Source organism: Physeter macrocephalus, chromosome 13 (genome assembly GCF_002837175.3).
Source record: "Physeter macrocephalus isolate SW-GA chromosome 13, ASM283717v5, whole genome shotgun sequence".
Taxonomy (NCBI): Eukaryota; Metazoa; Chordata; class Mammalia; order Artiodactyla; family Physeteridae; genus Physeter; species Physeter macrocephalus.
Window position 1 is genome coordinate 23,404,044 of NC_041226.1, and position 12,214 is coordinate 23,416,257.

Genomic DNA, 12,214 nt, shown 5'->3' on the forward strand with positions numbered 1-12,214 from the left:
CAGGTTGCTTCCAGTCTCTGTTCCTTTACTTATAATATAGAGCTGGTGAAGTAACATTTCCTGTTCTCTTATATTTTTACCTTTTCAGGATACTTCAAAGGTAAATCTAATAGTACACGGAGAAACACTTTACAAATTCAAAGCATTATTGCTATATGCCCCTTACGTCAAGGTGTACACCTTAAAAATGGGCCATGTAGAACCTACACTTTATATACAATATGTCATACCTAAGGTTTATTTTTATATCTGACATAGATTTAAAGCACCTCACAGATTCCTTTCGCTATGGCTGGATCTGAGGTGCCCACCTGACTTGTAAGCCTTGCCCACTTCTGTTCACCAGTTATTGTATGTTTCAGCAGAAGGATCTAGAGAGAAGTTGAGATAGAAGCTGTTAACTAGAGAGTCCTGGCTGGATGAACTAAAAATGGCTCTGTCTTAAGGAAACCTTAAAAAGTAGTTCTTTTTTTGTGCTATGTACAGTGTTGCCCTCAAAGGAATTGGAATAGCATGTAAAATAGAACGTGGAGTCATAGGCTGTTGTAGGTCCCTGATCACACCATGCTCTTAATCACCTCATTTTCTCTGTCTTCAATGCCCTTTCCCAATCTGGGGTGCCTCTCTTCTTTCCTTCCCCCAACCTCCCAACGTACACAACTCTTGGAAAATACTGTATATAATGAAGAGTGAAGAAATGAAAGGATGATGGATGGATACATGTTTGGGCACCATGGACATAAAGTCAGAAGATCTGGGTTCTTGTTTGGGTCAGCACAACCGCCTTGTAAAGTAAGTAGAGCAGCAATTAATTGTCCCATTTTACAAATTATAAAATTGAAATTCAGAAAGTTAAGTGACTTGGTTGAAGACATATTGTTACAAAGTGACAGAACTGGCCCTTAACTCTTAGGATATTTTTCTTCCCACATCATACTTCTTGAAGTCAAGAAAGACTGAATTTCCATGTTGTAGGCTGAGAAGAAGCCATCTTTAGAGAAAAGTACATTAATATGCCTGTCTCCTTCGCCACCTCCTCCTCCCCTAAGCAAAGGATTTCAGGGCAAGCCAGTACTCAGCCTAATTTTCAAGACAGGTCTGGGAAATGATGGCTGTTAGGAATACGGCAGGGAAGAAAAGTACATTAATATGCCTGTCTCCTTCGCCACCTCCTCCTCCCCTAAGCAAAGGATTTCAGGGCAAGCCAGTTGCGGAGCACATTTTCAAGACAGGTCTGGGAAATGATGGCTGTTAGGAATACGGCAGGGAAGAGCTAGACATCATGGGATTTCAGCCGTGTGTGTGTGTGTGTGTGTGTGTGTGTGTGTGTGTGTGTGTGTGTGTGTGTGTACGTGTGCGTGTATGTGCGTGTGTATATATCAAATTCAATACAAAACATCTTTATTTTGGAGAATTTGAAAAATAAGGGAAAAAACATTTAAATAAAATAAAAATTATAATCACTCAATATCTTCATGAATGACCAGCCCATTTATTCCAATACACAAAATTTTTGTGACGTCAAATCAGAAGGCTGTTTAGTGAACATGGAACAGGAACAAGTGGAGTGAGTGAGAGGAACTGATGTTCAGTGAAATCAGGCTAAGCTTGCCTAACACATTAATCTACTTCCCTAGCAGGATAGTTTGACGATGAGACCTGCATATTCAGTATCTGTTGGGTAAGGCTCTTTTCTTCCCTAGGGGCAGACAACCTCAGAAATTCTCCTATCCCTTCTAAAGATGACCCCACCCAACCTCAAACCCAACTTTTATTGACAGATACTTCCTTTATACATATTACAGCTATTCAGTTAGACTGGCCTAGAAACCATTCTGTCTTTTTAAGGTAACTTCACATATATCTGCTCTGATCCATTATGTGAGATCTTGATATTCAGTTATCAAAGGGACAAAATTATTTCCAAATTCATAGTTGAGAAAGCCGGATTACAGCCTCCAAGTACTGCCAAAGGATTTTGAAATTATTTGATATTGTCCATAATGGGAGACTCAGTACAGTTCTCTGCTTATGAAAGGAGCCTGTTTCCATGGCAAGGGAGGGACTGAGGGAGGAAGGAGAGAAACAATAGAGCATGTTTTCTCAGAATCATTTCTTCAGATACAGTGAACAGTTCAAAGGGCCAGGGCAATTCACTGATGAGGAGTGTGGCAATGGGTGAGCACTGAGAAGTATTGTTAGAACAGTTCTTTAGGTCTGACCCAAGTGACAAGATCAATGAGAAACTTGGGCATAAAAATGCTTTAATGAGCTTGTGAGCCTGCCCTATGTCATTTGCTCTGGCTCACATCTCTACATATAGTCTGAAGCTAGACTTCCTGGGTTTTAAACCCCGGCTCTACCACTAGCTAACTCTGTAATCATGAGTATGATTCTTAACCTCTTTGTCTAGTCTCATCTGTAAAATGGGGATGATAATAATTAACACCTCCCTTGTAGGTTGTTGTGAGAATTAAATGAATTAGTTTATGCTCATACCTTTAGGTCAGTGTCTGGCACATTATAAATGCTACTATCATTATTACAGCTGCCTCTTGATAATTGAAGTAGGGCACATACATTAAGACAGTTATTTTCAAATGGGTCACAAAAGGGAGGAAAGAAAAAAGAGAGGTAAGAGTGACTAGATCAACTGGGGCTCTTTTACACTTTCTGGCCCCCTTCTCCATCTCCCATCCCCAACCTTCTGGAAATTCAGACTCATTTGGTCTGGGGTAAGACATAGTCATTGTATTTTGAAAAGGCAGCTCTAAAATGCTTTCTTTCATCCTACCCCTCAACCTAACTCCCCAACAGAATCTCAACTTTAAGGGAATTCTCTAGAGGGTAAAATGTATTCTTACTTCACGAGGATTACAGCATAGTATAAGCTTGGGCAGGGCATGTTTGCGTTATTATTACTAAGTCCATCCAAACGTAATTGGATTGAAACCAGCCTAATTTAGGATTCAAACTTTTTTTGCTTTATGGATAAGCTGATGAGCCTTCCTCAGACTTACAGATGATATTGATATGATGATACTCTTTCTGTAGACACCAAGCCCTAATAATTTAAAGCTGGATCATACAGTATTGTGTCCATTATACTGCAACTGACTATTTTCACTTAATAACCTATATGGACATACTTCCAAGTTCATGCATATAGATCTAACTCATTCTTTTTCATAGCTGTATAATATTCCATTATATATATATATTTTCATGCTTTCTTCAACCATTTTCTATTGTAGGAAATGCAGATTGTCTGTACCCTAGATTTTTACTACTGAGCAACAAACACACTTGCACATAAATCCATACATACTAGGACATTTTTTTCTTTCCTCTTAGGATGGGATCACAAAAGTGTAATGTTTGGCTCACAAAGTATGTATATTGGTAATTCTAGACGATATTGCCAACAAGGTTGAAACACTTCACCACTGCTCCTCCCACGAGCTTCTCCAGAGCCTAGTACGTGTAGTGTGGGAAGGGGGCAGGCTGACCTAGAATACCTTCACGTAGATGCAGCTGTGAGTACAAGACTATGATTCATGGTTTGTGAAGTATTTTGGATTTTATGGTTCAGCTAAAATCTCAGATTCTGCCCTTTTCAGAATATAACTGTGTCCATGATGTGGCTGAGCATATTACCTACCCTTGCTTATAGCCACAAGCATCAATCCGCCTTCCATCCCTGCTTCTAGTTTTGTATGGTACCTGCTTGAGGGAGAGAGGGAGTGGGCCGGAGAAGATGTAAATAAAGTACAGGGGCAGGTAAAAGGAATTGTGGGAGTGGACACCCACATAAGCTCAACGCAGAGACCACAGGAGAGGTGTCAGGCGACAGGATAGAATCTGTTTCCTTATTTTCATTCTCTCTCTTTCTGCTCAGAAACATTTTCCATGGAATAGCTGCTGACTTCTATAGCACCCTCCTATAATCTCCTGCAAATCCAGTGGACTCTGTGTTGTCACACTTCATCAGCTGTGTTATAATTCCCGATAACTGGACACAATTGATGTCCTATCCCTGAAAAGCTGGCTCCAAATAAATGGCTTCAGAGGGCTTAATGATAAATCAGAAGCATTTTGAATGGATTCTGAAAGTATTCTAAGTCAGGACAAATCCTCCCTAGAATCCAATTTGGCTGCTTCATTACCAGTTCTTTCTCCTGCATGCAGAAAGATGATAAACAACATTGTAAAGATGTAGATGAGATTGGCTTTTGTGACCTAATGTTTCTGATGAAGAGAGAAGTACATGTTAAAACGGAAGAAATGCACACAACCCACTGGCAACAGATTATTACAAGCTTCGTTTTGAACAGGAATCATTTGTGATTTTATTACCTCGGAGACAAAGACCTGGCTGCTTCTGCATTTTATAGTGGTTTAATTAACCTTTGTGCACAGAGCTGATACACCTAAAAGGCGCTTAAAAATTGAAAGTTGCCAGCTCTTTCTTACAGACCCAGACCAAGATTCTGCAGGGATAGATAAAGGAGTGATGAGGGTAAACATTTCCAGGCCAGGCTCTGGGGGGTGACTTCCAGCAAATAACTTCTCTGTGTCTCAGTTTCTTCATTTGGAAAATAGGCTAACGGTAGTTTGTACCTCATTTTTAAGTGGCACTAAGAAGAACCAACAAATAACCAAATGTTAGAGGGTGTATGGGCAACGAGTGAACGTATATTTAGGAAATCTAGTCTCAGAAAAATCATTAAGAACTGTTGGAGTTTGGCTTTCATTTTTGGTTAGTAATTTCCATGTAAGGGGTTAGGATTGACAGTATATTCCATATGTTGTTTCTGTTCGTGGCCTTTGGAGTTAGACCTGGGTTTCAATCCTTGCTTTGCCACTTAGCAGCTGTGTGACCTCACTTTCTTCATTTACCTTATGGGGAATAAATGTCAGAGAGTGCATAACCAATACATTATAAGGATGCAGTGCCTGGCAGCAGCTATGATTATTGTTATGCTCTAACTATTGGCTGCCATGTATTGAACCTTGTATTAGTTTCCTATTGCTGCTGTAACAAACTAACACAACTTTGATGGCTTAAAAACAACAGAAGTTTATTCTTTCACAGTTCTGGAGACCAGAAATCTGAAATCAAGGTGTCAGCAGAGCCACACTCCCTGCACAGGCTCCAGAGGAGAATCAGTTCTTTGCCTTTTCTAGCTTCTGGTGACTGCCAGCATTCCTGGTGTTCCTTGGTTTGTGGCTGTATCACTCTAATCTCTGCCTCTATCTTCACATCACCTTCTCCTCTGTGTGTGTCTAATCTCTTGAAAAGACACTTTTGGTGGTATTTAGAACCCACCCAGATAATTCAGGATAATCTCCTCTCAAACTCCTTAGTTTAGTCACATCTGTTAAAACTACCATATAAAATAACATTCACAGGTTCTAAGGGTTAGGACTGATATCTTTGGGGGCACCACGCAGCCCATTATAATCCCTTACCATGTGTCAGGCTACCCTGGTTTTCTAGGGATGTTTCTCATTTCTAGTTGAGGAAAAGAGGAATCGAAAGTGAAGTAACCACAACTTTTTTAACCAGAATGCTGAGAGAAATAGGGGCTTCAATTTGTCAATTGAAAACAAAGTAAACATTTTGTTTCTGTGTTACTGGGTCATCATTGCTAACATAAACAATGATCCTACACAGGTGACTGTAGCTTAGAGGTGGAGACCCTAGATCCTGGACGCAGATGACCTGTATGTTAGGTGTAACTTTGGGAAATGATGCCTCAGTTTCCTTATCTATAAAATGAGTACAGTTAGCGTACCCACCTCAGGGGGGTGCTTGTGAGGACTGAAAGGAGCCCAGCTCACAGTACATATTATGTAAGTGTTAGCTGTTATCATGTATTTCTGTACATGCAGAGGGAGAAAAGATTTGGGACCAGGTAGAACACTTGCTACATTTCTAAGATTAGAAATTGCTTTTTTTCTCCCAATTTCATTACTTGCATCTGAGGGCATTATGCAGAGAACATTTTGGTTAATTAAGAATCAGTTATCAGGACCCTTGTTAATTGAGATTTCCTATGTAATTACGCACACTGAGCATGTGCACTGTATGAGCAGATGTATGAAAGGGCAGATCCAACTTTGTGGGGGCTGAAACTTATAGAACATGGGGGCCCTCTTGATGAAAAGGAACACAAAACCACAGATGCAAAATTAGGTACAAAAGTGAATATTTACAATGAGGAGAGAAAGCACAACAAATCACTGGTTTGAGCTGGTCACGGAAGGTAAATGGAATGCAGATTCCAGGGCCTGTGCATATGGCCACGGTCTGGGTGGTTAAGAGAAGCAGTTCCAGAAGTGGTCTCGGCACAGCGGACAACTTGATTAACAGCCTTCTCCCGGACAGGAGATAATAAAGTTAAATCCTTTAATAAAGGAGATTTATTATATGTAAACTAAAGGCAATTTATTTTCCTTCTTTAAGACTTCACAGAAAAAATTTACATATATGTCTGAACCAACATTCCAATTTGGGATTAGGAAATTCAGTCCTGTGTTTCCTTTTATTCTTAGTCTTCATCTAGAAAAGGATTCTTCTTCAGATTCTAGGTCTTATCTGGATGGAGAAGGGAGCCTGGAAATGTGGGCCTGGGGCGTACCAAGGTGACAGTACCATCTTAAGCAACATACAGTGTTTTGATGTTCTTCTTCTCTCTTATTTCTTGAGTGCTTGAGTTTTCAGGTGCTGTGTGGCTGGGAGAGAAAGTATGTATTGAAGGATATGTGTGATGAAGGACTTCCCTGGCGGCTCAGTGGTTAAGACTCCACGCTTCCGATGCAGGGGGCCTGGGTTCAGTCCCTGGTCCAGGAACTAGATCCCACATGCATGCTGCAACTAAGAGTTCGCATGCCACAACTAAGGAGCCGGCAAGCCACAGCTAAGGAACCCACCTGCTGCGACTAAGAGCTGATGCAACCAAATAAATAAATAAATAAATATTTTTTTAAAAAAATAATATGTGTTATGAGTCCTGGCCTGCTGGGCTTCTCAATATTGTCTGGGCAACTTTGGAAGGGCTAAGGGTATTCTGGAAAGTATTGCCCTGCACTGGGAACCACTAGAAGAGAGACAAAGTCTGTTTATATCTCCGTCCCATTTCTTTTTCTGTCTTCCTTACCTATTCCCACCTCCCCCTATTCCAGAATCCTACACAGATACCAAGTAAAGAAATCACGCAATAATTGGAATCTCTGAAATACTCAAAAGGATGAATAGATAACGGTGACAGAATTTGGGGTATTATGACAGGAAATGGAAAGCTCAATGTGGGGAGCTGTGTGATCAGAGCCTTCCAGGCACTTGCCAAATGACTCAAATGCCTTGTGCACTCAAACACCCACTCTTCTTACTCACAGGCCATTGCTGCTATTGGAGATAAGCTGACCCCTGTATTGGGCAGTGCAGTTGGGCCATCTCTGCCAGGCCCAGTGACAGTGACATGCCCACACCAGCCTGTCCACACCTCCTCCTCAGCCAGAAGCCACAGGACATGGAGGAGTGTTGCAGATTCCAGTGTGGGTCATCACAGAACTAATGCTTCCTGAAGTCCAGGGTTCATCTGCATGCCTCAGGGATGAGCAGAAAGGTAAGAACAAAACTGGCATCAGCTCCTTGATGACAGATGAGACTTGATTCTGCTGAGTGACTCAGGGTTCCATCTTGTTAACAAATACGTGTAGTAGCCAATTATTTAAATATTCATTCAACAAACACTTCTTAACACATGCCAGGTGCTTGACAGGTAAAAGATACAAAGAAAAAGTTCACAAGTATAATTATAAAAACATATGAGGGGGGCTTCCCTGGTGGCGCAGTGGTTGAGAATCCGCCTGCCGATGCAGGGGACACAGGTTCGTGCCCCGGTCCGGGAAGTTCCCACATGCCGCGGAGCGGCTGGGCCCGTGAGCCATGGCCGCTGAGCCTGCGCGTCTGGAGCCTGTGCTCCGCAAAGGGAGAGGCCACAACAGTGAGAGGCCCGCGTACAGCAAAAAAAAAAAAAAAAAAAAAAAAAAAAATGCATATGAGTATACCAGAAATAATATAGTGTAATGGGGTAATTGCTCTAATAGAAGATAAATAGAACTTTAAGGAAACCAAGAAATAGGAATGATTAATTGAGTGTGTGTGTGTGTGTGTGTGTGTGTGTGTGTGTGTGTGTGTAGGAGGTTGTCATCCAAACCAGAGAAATGCGGTTTTTTTTTCGTATGTAAACCAAGTATCCAAGTGTCTCCTGCGAGTACAGCCCTTTCCCCAGTAGGAACTAGCTTCTTTCCTGCCTTCCTATCAAGTTCACCTACTTCTAGTGTGTTTTGAGTGAAAGGGAGTCATCTCACGTCCCTTCACGAGGTGGGGTGGCCCATGCTCCAGCCTTCTCTCCACTGTAGCCTGTTCTTAATGGCCACTCACAGCTCCTGCAATTGCTGACCTATCCCTCCTTCCCCTCACGCTGGATAGCATCTCTGTTCATCCCCAAAGCTCCCCTCAATCAAAGCTGTTGTGTGTAACAGATTTACAGAGTGGTTGGAGGTTATGGAAGGGGTCACAAGATAATGAAGAAGATAAACTATTTAAAACAGAAAATAAAAATGCCACAGTTCTGTAAAATGCTGTAGCCATTCTTGCCCCAAGAAATTTTTCATGGCCCTCGTTGAGCCTCAAGGCCTGCTACCTTCTGTCATGTCTCCAGAGACCACTGTTTGATTTTGGAGACTCAGACCCTATGATGTCACTTTGCTTCCCTGAGGAAACTCAGATTTCTGGTTACTTTATTAAGCAGAAGTTTGGTGCTTCTCTGTCCCGGCCCCTCTTGGTCAGACCAGGTCACTCTCTAGGTCACTTTCATGAATCAAGGCCACACCCTGATGCCTTTTGCTTTGAGAAGCTTCTCCTCAGACAGAGAACAGCAGCAGTTATTTTTGTTGTTGTTAAAGCATTTTGTTTTCATGCCCTTGAACATGAGAGGTGGAATAAAATGAAATCTTGTAGACCTGAGTCTCTGATGGAGTCCCCTTATCCAAGGAGGTGGGACAGAGATGGTGGCTAGGGGAGGCAGGTCCCAGAGAGGGATGGCCACTTGGGTTGAAGTTCTGCATATCTGTCAGGGGTGTGTCCTGGACAGATTCCTTGAATCCTTCCAGTCTTAAGCACTATGGATCTGATGTTTTCTCTTGTATTTCAAACTTGTGATTTGAAGCCATGAAAGGATCAAAAAGTTGCTGTACTGACAGCAGCCTCCAGCTTTGTCATGAATGGTAGCACAGGTATACGCTTGTCCCTCCCACACTGACTTTGTCTGTTTGCCAACTCAGCCTGGCCAGGTAACCTGCTCACAATTCCTCAGGTAACTCAAAATGAGAATTAATGAAGAGAAAAAAGGAAAACCTGCTTTGGTTTCAATGACCTAAGCAATGTAAAACAATTTTTTTAAGTTAGATCATCCAGGAGGTAGGTCTTCTTGAGTGGCTTCTAGGAATTTTTTTTTCTCCTGCTCTGAGGGATCATTCTAGTTCATTCCAAGGGCTACAAATTGGCTCCAGCAACTGCTGCCAGTCAGGTTCCACAGTCATGCTTAAGAATCCACCCCTTCGCTTTCGTTGTGCCCTGGTGGCAGATCTTTGTGAAGCTTTACTGCTTTGTTCCCCAGCACTCGGCAGGGAGAGGCTCTCCTCTGAGGCAACACTGGGGTCAGGCACAGTGGTCCACTGGCAGCCTGCCTGGCAAGCGTTACCACCGTCACTCAAGGCCAGGGATCACACTGGGCTGGATGCGTGGGCAAGAATGTTTATGGTAGTACTTAGCATCTGGGCTGTTGTTTGCCATCCGGGACACAAATATGAAGCAGAGCAGCCCTGAGAAGAATAGGGGGCACACACCCACGGAGGCTCACGATGTATCAAACACAGCCTCCAAGGGAAAGGGGACAGGGAAATATTGGGAGCAAGAATGTTGTTGCTTATGAGCTTTAAGAATCCAGAGGTAATTCCATGGTGAAGAAGTGAGCGCAAAGAAAGAAGCCTAAATTAGCCAGAGGCAATGAACCCAGAGACTGATAGGCAGCATTGTCCAACTCCAAGCTACCAGCCCTGCCTCCAGTCCTCACTGAGCTCTCCCTTTCCTGAACTCCTATCACATGCTCCATCTTTATTACGTTTTGACATTTATACCATACTCTCTCTTATGTTGTTTCCCAACTGTGGTTTCATGTATATGCAGCATCTCTTCCCAACTTGAATATAAAATCCTGGAGGGCAAGACCATATGTGACAACTGGCAAAAGGTATGAATGAAATTAATTTTTAAAACTTGTGTATTTACTATAAGAGAGAAAATACAATCGAGTCATATTGTGCATGGAAGTAAATTAAATAATAATTACTATAAAGAAGCACACCAGCACTATTAAAAAGCTTTCCCTACCTAACTTCCTGGTGCAAAAATTATTTTTAATGTCTTTAGTAATAAAAAATGTTAAACATAGTCTAAAGTAGAATAAAAAGTTTTATCCCCATATAATCAACACCCAGAGTCCAGAATTTTCAAATTTTCACTACTGTTGTTTCATTAGTTCCCTTTTTTACCCACAGTAATTAAAAAAATTTAATCACAAATCCCAAATATGTTACTTACTTCTATATACTTAAGAATGCATCTCTAAAAAATTTGGAAATTTCCCTTCATAATCATGTGCATTCATTAACCTAATTAACGCCAAATTAAAATTAACAATAATTCGTGGATATCATCTAAACTTCCCTGATTTTTTCAAAGAGCAAGAACATCATTTAAAGGAGGGCCTGTTTGGCTTGCTGAATGGATAAAAAACGAGACCCATATATATGCTGTCTACAAGAGACCCACTTCAGACCTAGGGACACATTCAGACTGAAAGTGAGGGGATGGAAAAAGATATTCCATGCAAATGGAAATCAAAAGAAGCTGGAGTAGCAATACTCATATCAGATAAAATAGACTTTAAAATAAAGAATGTTACAAGAGACAAGGAAGGACACTACATAATGATTAGGGGATCAATCCAAAAAGAAGATATAACAATTATAAATATATATGCACCCAACATAGGAGCACCACAATACATAAGGCAACTGCTAACAGCTATAAAAGAGGAAATCGACAGCAACACAATAATAGTGGGGGACTTTAACACCTCACTTACACCAATGGACAGATCATCCAAAATGAAAATAAATAAGGAAACAGAAGCTTTAAATGACACAATAGACCAGATAGATTTAATTAATATTTATAGGACATTCCATCCAAAAACAGCAGATTACATTTTCTTAGATTACACTTTCTTCTCAAGTGCACAGAACATTCTCCAGGATAGATCACATCTTGGGTCACAAATCAAGCCTCAGTAAATTTAAGAAAATTGAAATCATATCAAGCATCTTTTCTGACCACAAAGCTGTGAGATTAGAAATGAATTACAGGGAAAAAAAGGTAAAAAACACAAACACATGGAGGCTAAATAATAACGTTACTAAATAACCAAGAGATAACTGAGGAAATCAAAAAATACCTAGAGACAAATGACAATGAAAACACGATGATCCAAAACCTATGGGATGCAGCTAAAGCAGTTCTAAGAGGGAAGTGTGTAGCTATACAAGCCTACCTCAAGAAACAAGAAAAATCTCAAATAAACAATCTAACCTTACACCTAAAGGAACTAGAGAAAGAAGAACAAACAAAACCCAAAGTTAGTAGAAGGAAAGAAATCATAAAGATCAGAGCAGAAATAAATGAAATAGAAACAAAGAAAACAATAGCAAAGATCAATAAAACTAAAAGCCGGTCTTTGAGAAGATAAACAACATTGATAAACTATTAGCCAGACTCATCAAGAAGAAGAGGGAGAGGACTCAAATCAATAAAATTAGAAATGGAAAAGGAGAAGTTACAACACACACTGCAGAAATACAAAGCATCCTAAGAGACTACTACAAGCAACTCTATGCCAATAAAGTGGAAAACGTGGAAGAAATGGACAAATTCTTAGAAAGGTATAACCTTTCAAGACTGACCCAGGAAGAAATAGAAAATATGAACAGACCAATCACAAGTAATGAAATTGAAACTGTGATTAAAAGTCTTCTACAAACAAAAGTCCAGGACCAGATGGCTTCACAGGTGAATTCTATCAAA

The 12,214-nt window shown here is 40.8% G+C and overlaps 1 long non-coding RNA gene across 1 annotated transcript; it reads left to right on the forward strand.

Annotated features, from left to right (window-relative positions):
* Positions 1-423: 423 nt before the first annotated feature.
* Positions 424-10,281, forward strand: LOC114487480 (uncharacterized). The gene is made up of 3 exons (XR_003682605.1): positions 424-792; positions 7,402-7,631; positions 10,259-10,281. It is a non-coding gene; the product is annotated as an uncharacterized lncRNA (long non-coding RNA).
* The last annotated feature ends 1,933 nt before the right edge of the window (positions 10,282-12,214 follow it).